The sequence below is a fragment of the Muntiacus reevesi genome, chromosome 5 (genome assembly GCF_963930625.1).
Source record: "Muntiacus reevesi chromosome 5, mMunRee1.1, whole genome shotgun sequence".
Lineage (NCBI taxonomy): Eukaryota > Metazoa > Chordata > Mammalia > Artiodactyla > Cervidae > Muntiacus > Muntiacus reevesi.
Window position 1 is genome coordinate 23,488,660 of NC_089253.1, and position 11,356 is coordinate 23,500,015.

An 11,356-nucleotide genomic window follows, 5' to 3' on the forward strand; every position below is an offset into this window, starting at 1 on the left:
CCAGGGATGAACCCAAGCCCCCTGCAGTGGAACAATGGAGTTTTAATTGACATGAACCTTAAAGGAAGTCTCTAAAACAGATTTTTGAAAAAAAAAATCCCTCATGTGGCTTTAGTATTGTATTATTCAAAATATCAAATGCCTGTGCCCTTTTCACAGTCTTCCTGAAAAACGGGAACTGGGAATATTAAATAAAATTAAATTTTCATCCTTTTAGATTTCACAAAAATGTGTACTTTCCCCGCTTCCTCTTCTCTTTCCCTTGGTTTTACGGGTGATAAGGAAAAACACTTTTAGTGAGTAAAAAGTTAGCAGACTTGTAAACCAGATTTCCAATTACTGAGCTTCTATACCAACAACAAAAATAGAAGCCATAATAGCTTAAGGTGAATGGAAAAGAAAGAGATAAGAAAGTAAATTATCATGAAGATCGATGATAGCAGCTTTCTGAAGACCCAGCAAGTACTTTTCCCATCTTACTTGTCAGCAGACATGAGGGAATAAAACTGCACACTCACCACAAAATACACATATGCAATCATTCTTGCATTAGATCTTCCTTCATTACTTTTACACAAACACACATACATGTAAACACACACTACAAAGAATAGCTTGGTCATGTGGTTCCAGCCCAAGTGAAGGTTAAGGATGAACTGAAAGTCCCGAGAGTGGAAATGGCCCTGCTAACAGTGTGAGTGGCAAGAGAAAGCATCCTGAGTCAAAACGAAAGAAGAAAGATCCTGGGGGAGTGATTATCTGGAATCAGCGTGCTTTGATTCCTTGGATTTTCCACGTCCCGTGTTTGATTACAGCTTTCCATCTTTAGAAGGCCACATTTGGACAAGGACAAGGCAAATCGCTAAGGCTGAGCACAGACTGCAGAATAGCTCTTGGCGGCTCTACTGATTTTCTTCTCTCCTGAGTGAAGTTGGATAGCCAGGGGCTTTATGAACACACGTATTTGTCCTTTGAGCCAGCTGTGGGAATCTTCCTGCAGTAGCCCTCTAGAACTCAACAAAAATTGCTAATATGTAACTCCTCTCCTAACCTCATGTGAAAAAAAGCCATCCCAACTGGATTAATGCTGCTCTCCTTTTTTAAAATAGAAGATAATTGTTTTACAATGCTGTGTTGTGTTGGTTTCTGCTGCACAACAAGGTGAATTAGCCATAAGTATATATACATTCCCTCTGGGTCGAGCCTCCCTCCCATTGAGAGAGTCACTTCCTAGGCAGGTTGATAAGAAATCCGGGGTCCCTGAGGAGGAGAAAGGGTTCTGGGGCTCTGGAAGTGGAGATAAGGGTCTGAGGTTCTCAAGGAGGAGGAAAGGACAAATGTTTTTTTTTTTTTTCTTCTACATTCCTTAGTCTTAGTCACATAAAACACTTTTTTTCCCTTTAAGCCCAGAACTAATGATTATACAACAAACAGCTCAGTTTAAACACTGTATTAAGGATTATATAACAACAATGTATCCTGATTGAACACACTTTCTCCTTCCTGAAAACCTTCTGGCTAATCCTGTTATCTTAAAATATAAATTATGGGAGTGGGTCTAGTAAGGTCTTTACAACCTTGAGACAGTCTTCTGATTTATTGTAATAACTAATTTAAAAAGTATATAACTCCCTTGCTAACACTAGGAGGGCACTCTTCGTCCCCCTCTGATGTCTGTGTCAGAACCTTTCTCAGTCCCTTTCACTTTAATAAAACTCTGCTACACAAAAGCTCTTGAGTGATCAATCCTGGTCCCTGGTCCCAAAGTTAAATCCTCTTTGGAGATCACGAATCCGGCACCATTCACTGTAAGCTATCACCGTCCCGCCTCATCTTAACCCTCTTTGACTTGGTTTACCCTTCATACACAGCTCACATTGTGTGATATATGTTTATTCAGTAAATATTACTGAATGCAGAGTTCTAGAGAATAGCAAGGAGAGATAAGAAAGCCTTCTTAAGTGAACAATGTAAAAAAAAAAAGAAAGAAAACAACAGAATGGGAAAGACTAGAGATCTCTTCAAGAAAATTGGAGATACCAAGGGAATATTTCATGCAAAGAGGGGCACAATAAAGGACAGAAATGGCAAGGACCTAACATAAGCAGAGGAGATTAAGAAGAGGTGGCAAGAATACACAGAGCTATACAAAAAAGGTCTTTATGACCCAGATAACCATGATGGTGCTGTCATGCACCTAGACCCAGACATCCTGGAGTGTGAAGTCAAGTGGGCTTTAGAAAATATTACTATGAATAAAGCTAGTGGAGGTGATGGAATTCCAGCTGAGCAATTTCAAATCCTACACGATGATGCTGTTAAAGTGCTACACTCACATGTCAGTAAATTCAGAAAACTCAGCAGTGGCCACCGCATTGAAGAAAGTCAGTTTTATCTCCAATCCCAAAGGAGGCCAGTGCCAAAGGATGTTCAAACTACTGAACAATTGTGCTCATTTCACATGCTAGCAAGGTAATGCTCAAAACCCTTCAAGACAGGTTTCAACAGTACATGAACCAAGAACTTCCAGATGTACAAGCTGGATTTAGAAAAGGCAGAGGAATCAGAGCTCAAATTTCCAACATTCACCGGATCATAGAGAAACCAAGAGAATTCCAGAAAAACATCTACTTCTGCTTCATTGACTACTTTGGCTATTTGGATCACAACAGACTGTGGAAAATTCTTAAGGAGATGGGAATACCAGAAACCTTACTTGCCTCCAGAAAAATGTGTATGCGGTTCAAGAAGCAGTAGTTAGAACTGGACATGGAACAATGGACTGGTTCAAAATTGGGAAAGGAGTACATCAAGGCTGTATATTGTCACCCTCCTAATTTAACTAATATGCAGAGTACATCATGTGAAATGCCGGGCTCAACGAATCACAAGCTAGAATCAAGATTGCCAGGAGAAATATCAACAACCTCAGATATACAGATGATAACCCACTCTAATGACAAAAAGGGAAGAGGAACTAAAGAGCCTCTTCATAAGGGTGAAAGAGGAGAGTGAAAAATATAGCTTAAAACTCAACATTCAAAAAACCAAGATCATGGCTTCCAGTTTCATCACTTCATGGCAAATAAAAGGGGGGAAAGAGGAGACAGTGACAGATTTTATTTTCTTTGGCTCCAAAATCATTGCAAATGGTGACTGCAGCTATGAAATTAAAAGATGCTTGCTCCTTTTAAGGAAAGTTATGACCAACCTAGACAGCATATTACAAAGCAGAGACATTACTTTGCCAACAAAGGTCCGTACAGTCAAAGCTATGATTTTTCCAGTAGTCATGTACAGATGTGAGAGCTGGACAATAAAAAAGGCTGAGTGCCAAAGAATTGATGCCTTTGAACTGTGGTGCTGGAGAAGACTCTTGCGAGTCCCTTGGACTCAATCCTAAAGGAAACCAGTCAATCCTAAAGATTTTGGGCACTGCAGCAACCAAAGGAGTTGTTGTTCAGTTGCTAAGTTCTGTCCAACTCTTTGGATTGAAACCAGTCAATCCTAAAGGAAATCAGTACTGAACAGTCATTGGAAGGACTGATGCTGAAGCTGAAACTCCAATACTTGGGCCATCTGATAAGGAGAGCCAACTCATTGGAAAAGACCCTGATGCTGAGAAAGACTAAGGGCAGGAGGAGAAGCAGGGGGTGACAGAGGATGAGATGGTTGGATGGCATCACTGACTCAATGGACAAGAGTTGGAGCAAACTCCAGGAGATGGTGAAGGACAGGAAAGCCTGGTGTGCTGCAGTCCATGGGGTGGCAAAGCGCTGGACAAGACTTAGCAACTGAACAACAACTCCTTTGGTTGCTGTGGTGCCCCAAATCTTTTCCTGGCAGGAAAGTCTGCCTTAAAGTAAGATCAAGGGCTCACATCAACATATTATCATTAATTAAGCACCTACTATGCTGCAGTCCATGGGGTCTTGAAGAGTCAGACACAACTTAGCGACTGAACAAGAAAATATTACTGAGGAGTATCTCTAGGCAAAGTATCCCTGGTAATGCAATAAACCTGCCAGATGCTCATCTTCATTCATTAACCTTATTCATACACTGAATGAAATTCATTCATTAATCTTAGGGAAGATGGCTATTAGGCTATTGTAATACAATATGATGAAGCTTCTATTAATAACAACAAACATGAATTGAATGATTATCAGGAGCAGATACAAAGTGTATTACATACATTAACTCATTTAATCCCTATGACAATTAGATGAAGTTAATAATATGCTCACTCCTATTAAATAGATAAGGAAGCTGAGGCACAGAGAGAGTAAATAACTTGTCCAAGGTGACCAACTAGTAGGTAGGAGAGCTGGGCTCTAAACCTAGACAGCATGGCTTCAGAGCTGGTGCTTTTTGCCATTATGTTAGTACATAAAGAAGCTCTAGGCGCACAGGGTCAGGGGATAGAGTGTTTCGATCTGGTTCAGGTGGTAACTTTGCTGAGTATGGTAGGATGAGCAAGATTTAGTTTGGGGAGGTAGGTATACCCAGAATAAACGCTTTAGGCTTTAAGAAATACCCAGTGAACAGTGGCATAAACAAAGAGGAGGTTATTTTTCAACATAACAAAATGTCTGGTGGTAAGTGGTTTCTGACATTGATGCAGAAGCTCTATGAAGTCTGGGCTCCAGTCACCTCCCCTTTCCTTTCTCCTACTCGTCAACAGCAGGTCCAGTTTCCAGGGAAGAAATTTAGGGGAGCACGGGGTTGAGAGTTTTGACTGACATACCTTCCTCTTAGCAGGAAGGGAAAATCTTTCCGTATGTTCCATAGTGACTTCCTCTAACAAACATTGAGAATTAGCCAGAACTAGGTCACATGCCCACCCCTAGACCAGGGCTAAGCCTCACCTTCAAGGGGTCTTCAGGATTCTGTAGGCAAAAATCAGTGTTCTGCATAGGCAACCAACAAAGTCTGCCAGAGGGAATCCAACGTGCAAAAACTTGACAGAAAAGCAGAACATGGCAAAAATGAGGGGCGGGAAGAGGCTCAGTACCTGGAGGAAAGCTTGACAGTGGGCAAGAGGTGAGTCTGGAAAGGTGAGAGCCCGGGCATGAGGGGCTCGTATGCCATCCTATGGAGCTTACCCTTCATCCTGTAGACAAAGGAGAATCAGTAAGCAATTTTAGACAGGGCCACGACCCCAGATGACTTGTTCAGAAAGATCATTCTGGCATCTCAGTGAAGATTACTGGAGGGGAAGAAGGAAGATGAGACAGGGAAACTAGTTCAGAAGATGCTGCGGTGGTTCAGATGAGCGATGGCATCCTGCGCTGTTGCAGAGGCATGGTGGTGGAGAGAGGTGGACTGCCATATTTAGGAAGTAGAATCAACGATGATGATTGGATTTGGGAATGAGGGCTCAAGCAGCATGATGAGAACTAGTGATGAATACTGCCTCCATTTCCACCAGTGAAAACAGCAGTCATGGAAAGACAAGATTGCTGAAACCAAGTCTAAAGATTCAAGTCCAGGATTGTGAGTTGGCAGTCACTACAGAAGGAAATCCAAAAAGTCCATTCATTTTTGTAAATTTGAATTTTATTTCTGTTACCCATATACACAGCTCACAAAGAGTATTTTCACCAGGCTTACAACAAGAAGCCTCAAGCCTTTGTCCCAACTCACCCCACTGCCTTCAAAAGAACACATTGGCTTCTCTAATGACATCACTTTTGATTCTTGAATACATCTGGTCCTTCTGGTCCAGTGTGGAGTGGTTACTCTCTCAGCCTGTGGATCAGTTCACTATTTCTACATATTGAATCATCCTGACACTTAGTGGTTAAAAACAATAATCATTTGTTTAGCTCACAATTCTGCAGGTTGGATTCAGGCCTGAATTCAGCTGCATGGTCCTCCTGATCACAGCTGGGCTCCTTCAGGCATCTGTAGTTAACTGCAGCTCTGCCCGGGGAAAGGCTGGGTAGCTGGCTATTGGATGGCATGACTCATGGTCTCTTCTCCTCCAGCAGGTTAGGCAAGACTTCATGGAGGAAATAAAGATCCAAGAGAGAGAAAGGAAATATGCACACATTCTCTAGCGTAGGATTGGTACTGGCTGGAAAAACTCCCATCACATTTCATTGGCCAAACAAGTCACAAGATCAGAATCAAGAACAGAAATAGATGCTCCATCCTGATGGAAGAATCTGAAAAGCCACTCTGCAAAGAACATGGATACAGGAAGGTCATGAACTGGGGCTCTCAACTCAAGCAACCCACCAGTCTGATGCATAGCTATTGCCCTGGAATCTCCTGTCACTATATCCTTGGAGTTCTTATTTTTTATTGTTGGATCCCCTGTATATTAGTCAGGCTTCAGAAACCATGCCAGTTATTTTATCTGTGTGTGTGGGACGTGAAGGAGGAGGCTTAGCCGGTGCTGGTATCTCTAAGTGAAGTGAAGTCGCTCAGTCATGTCCGACTCTTTGCGACTCCATGGACAGTAGCCTGCACCAGTCTTCTCCGTCCATGGGATTTTCTAGGCAAGAGTACTGGAGTGGGTTGCCGTTTCCTTCTCCAGGGAATCTTCCCGACCCAGGATTCGAACCCAGGTCTCCCACATTGTGGGCAGATGCTTTACCGTCTGAGCCACCGGGGAAGTCCTCTCTAGGGTATCTCTAAAGGGCCATAGTAAAGCTGCTTCTGCAAGTGTCGGGAAAGCTGCAAACTGGATTCAACGGTCACTACAGGAAGGAACTGTTTCTGCTGGGGTGAGGCCAGTATGATTCTCTCAGGAACTATAAGCACACAGGAAGCAAATAGGAAGAAGCAAGACCCTTCTTCCTTCTCCACCCTCCAGTCTCCCTAGTAACCCTTCCCCATTAGTGAGTTTAACAGGGGGCTAGCTGGCCAAGGCAAAGAGATTTTTAGAGTCTTGGCCTCAGCATCACACAGCACAGTACAGAAGTGTGGGTTTGAAGTTAAGGGTCAATAAGCTAATAACTGTCACACCTGTTCTCAGATTTCTAGGTCTTCCTCATTTCTTATAACTCTGTAAGGAAGAATGCATGTAAGGTATATTTCCTCACATTTTTAATGTCTAAAATATGCTTAATCTACCATCACAATTCTGGTTTGCCTGAGTATGGCACTCTAGTGTGCAAATTATTTCCACTCCTTATTTTGAAGGCATTGCTCCATTATCATTTAGCATCTCCTGTGGCCACTAAGTCTGATGCCATGTGGATTTCTGTATGTTACCTGTTTTCCTTGTTTTCTCTTGGATCTTTTCTCTGTGAAAGCTTTTAGGACTTTCTCTTTATCCTATCCCTGGTATCCTAATATCCTGGTATCCATTTCACAATGATTTGCCTTAGTTCTGCTTTTTTCTTTTTTAATTCATCTGCAAAGTGCACTAGGTCTTTTCCAACTCATTTCCTTAAGTTCTAGAAAATGTTACTGAAATATATTGAAGTCTTTGATAACCTCTTCACCTCCTTTTTTCTCTGTCTTCTTGTTCTTTGGAATTACTATTAATCAGTTGTGGAATCATCTAATTTTCTCAGTGTCATCTGGCTTATCTCTCTGTTTTCAGTATGGTGCCCCCACCTTTAGCATTGCCTGATATCCCAAGATAAGAATCTTCCATTTTCACCTCTCCAGAGTATCCCTCAATCCTGGGATATGGAAGGGTATTCAGTTGCTTGTGTGGGGGCAGCAATAAAGGTCAAGACACTACCTCTTATACAGACTTTCAGCTTATTCTTCTGATTTAAGCCACACCTGCACTCTGAATTTCAGATGCATTTGGTGCCTTCAATTTCTGAGTCTTTAAGATTCTATAGAATGAACTAGTCAGGCTTTGGTTTCCATTTTCTCTGATCTGCTAAATTGGTCTTTCTTGCCCACCTGCTTTTTATCTCTTTTAATCTAGCTTTGTCAGAAACACTGGGTAGCATCGCCATTAAAAAGAGACAAGAGACATGATCATCTTAATTGGGGAAGATGGTATATGTGTTTCATAGGTTGTGGTGGACTGTTGCAGTAATGAACCAGAGTATCTGGGACCTTGTGTAGATCCCTCCCATATTGACTCTGGGCTTATTCCCTGAATCTGTGAGTTGCTAATGGGATATTAGAAAATGTAAGGCAGACAGAGGCTAGTACACTGAGTTTTATCCTTTGGTGGCTGGGAACTGGGTGGAGAAGCAAAAGCCAGCATCCTGGATGGTGAGACCACATGCAGGGAGAAGTCAAATCATCCCAGTAGAGCCCAGCACTCAGTCATACCTGCTCCCAGCTGACTGCAAATAAGTGAGTTAGTTAATTCCAGTAGAAGATTCACTAATCTGAGCCTAGCCCAAATCACTGACTCACACACTTGTGAGCAAATAAAATGTTATTTCAAGCTATTAAGTTTTGGGGTGGTTTGTTACAGAAGTGATACTGATACAGAAGCGTTACACTGAGGCTTTCTCTTTTGTTCCCTTTGCATTTGTAGATTTCACATATCAAGGCTATGCCATTTTTGTTCTATGTGTCCTTGCAAGTTTAGACTTGTTTTTAGCTCTGTAATATCATTTTAGTGTGGTTTGCAAAAAGAATGAGCTTCCCTGATAGCCCCGTTGGTAAAGAATCTGCCTGCAATGCAGGAGACCCCAGCTCGTTTCCTGGGTTGGGAAGATCTGCTGGAGAAGGGATGACTCCTATATGTAAGTTACACCACATTTAAGTGGAAGTTTCCACTCCTACTTCATCAGCCCAACAGGTTATTTATTGAGCATCTACTAGGTACCAGCAGCAATGGGCACTTGTAATGTGACTCTCACTTAATCTTTACAATAACATTCATTCGGCACTGGTTTCTTCCTTTAACTGTTATGACCACGTCTCAAAGTTAAGTGACTTGCTGGAAGTCAACAATTAGGAAAGAGCATTGTTAAGATTTGTGCCCTCAGCTGAGTGTTGACAAAACTCCAATAGTTCCAGGAAACTCTGTTGAACTAGGAAATACACATTAGCAATGCACAAAGTGAGATGAATAAAAGACCCATCACTGAGTAGACCTGACCCACAACCGACTTAGATATACTGGCTTCCCTTGTAGCTCAGTTGGTAAAGAATCTGCCTGCAATGCAGCAGACCTGGATTCAATTCCTGGGTAGGGAAGATCCCCTGGAGAAGGTAAGGGCCACCTACTCCAGTATTCTTGCCTGGAGAATCCCATGGACTTGCAAGATCCATCACTGAGTAGACCTGACCCATAGCCAACTAGATATGAGAGATGATAGTAACAATGTCTGATTCCACCTCCTACAGATCTGCCTTTAACCCCATGACTGCTAAGGGATAGTACCACCAACAAAATGCAATAACAGAGGCATGGACATCTGAATTGGGGAAGAAGGGGAAATTTGCTTCTAAGGGGCTTTCTTGGGTCTTTCTCTCTGTTCTCCTCGGCATATTCAGATGAAGGCCCCTCTGAGCACCACTGTCAGCATTGTTTGCGGTCTGCCCTTATTGGGGGAAGATTGGTTGGTGATGCTTACAGGACGTTTTCCCAGCGTAAATGGTAGTTTCTGATCGAGCTCCTCAGTGGTGGGTGGGGAGCTAAGCCCTGTGAGGCTCAATATGGTTAATGGCTGTCGAATGGTTAAAACCCCAGGCATTGCCTGGGAAGTATTCCCAGAGGCCACCAAAATGCCTTCAGCGCTCCATGTAAGGGAAATTAAGTGCCGAGAAAAGCGTGTTCAATTTAGATCCATCTGGTTTGTGTTGCTTCTTTTCCTTCTTTTTTCTCCAGGAAAGAGACCTATTTAAAGATACTTGTGATCGCTCTAATCTGCTAGAAAGCTAGGGTATTGCCAGCCTAGCACAATGAAGAGCAGAGAGAGAAACTGCTCTGATTCCGGACTAGCAAGGAGACCTCTCTGGGCCTAGGGATGGGGTTTGAGCAGTGGGCAGTATCAAGCCTGTCTTGCTCACCACTCTACCCTAGTAGCTAGCACCAGTCTGGTCACATAATAGGAACCCCTAGGCGTTGATGTGAACTTCTATAAGGGCATTTTTCAGTGTCACAGTGATTAGAGGCTGCTTCTGGAATTTAGTGGGCAGAGCATAAGAATGTGAGATATCCTACAGTGTCCAGGAAAGTCCCTCACAGTGAAGAATTATCCCATACCCAAGACAGCTGTCATACGTGCCACTGGACACAGGCAGCTGAAGAACTTGTTCATAGTTGTCTGACTGTGGAATGTAGCTCTGCTTTAAGTTATGAACACAGGACTTCCATGTGCCAATGCAGGGGACACGGGTTTGATCCCTGGTCTGGGAAGATTCCGCACACTGCCGGGCAACTAAGCCCATGTGCCACAACTATTGAGCCCAAGCTCTGAAGCTCACCAACTACCGAAGCCCAAGCACCCCAGAGCCTATGCACCGCAAGGAGCCCCCGTAGTGAGAAGTCTGTGCACCACAACTAGGGAGGAGCCCCGGCTTGCCACAACTAGAGAAAATCTCAAGCACATCAACAAAGACCCAGCGCAGTCAAAAACAAACAAATAAATAACTGCTGGGGTTTTAAAAATGAATCCACCTTTGAAAAATTAGGAACACAATTCATTTCTTCACAACCAGTATTTTACAACACTGAATTTTTAAAAAATGGAATTACCATGTAAATCAAGGGTAAAGTACACTTATAGTATGTAAATCATAACTATTTTTCTTTCTAATTGAAATTGAAATACAGTTTCAATTAAAAAGAAAAAATAGAGAAACACAAAAGACTATATACTGTATGATTCTATTTATGTGAAACTAAAAAAAGAGAAGATAACTAAATTCACTTATTTTACATACTATAAAATCCACTCATTTTTAAAGGGTTAACAATTCAGGCAAGTTTTTAGTCAATTCAGTGATCTGGTAAAATTGATAAGTTGGACTACCATCACCAAAAGGCAATTTCAGAACATCTCCATCCTCCTAAAATGTTCCCTTAGGTCTCTTTGCAGTCAATTCTCATGCCCACCCTAAGCCCCAGGAAATCACTGATCTGATTGCTGTCTCTATGGAGTTGTCTCCTCCTTTTTTCCCCCCAAGTCATCTTTTCTAAAATTTCACATAAATAGAATCATGGAGTATATATAGTCTTTTGCGTTTCTCTTCTTTCACTGAGCATATTTTTTTTTGAGGTTTATCCATACTGTGCCATGAATCATTATATATAATAAGGATAAAATAGTGATTTTTAAAAAATTATGTACACAGGTGGCTTAAATGAGTTTCACTTCAGGATTATAAGGAGGGTATTATAAAGAAAGAATTTCAGGACTGGTGATTTTAAAGACTTTGATATCCATGAATTTTTAAATCCTGTCCTCAGAAA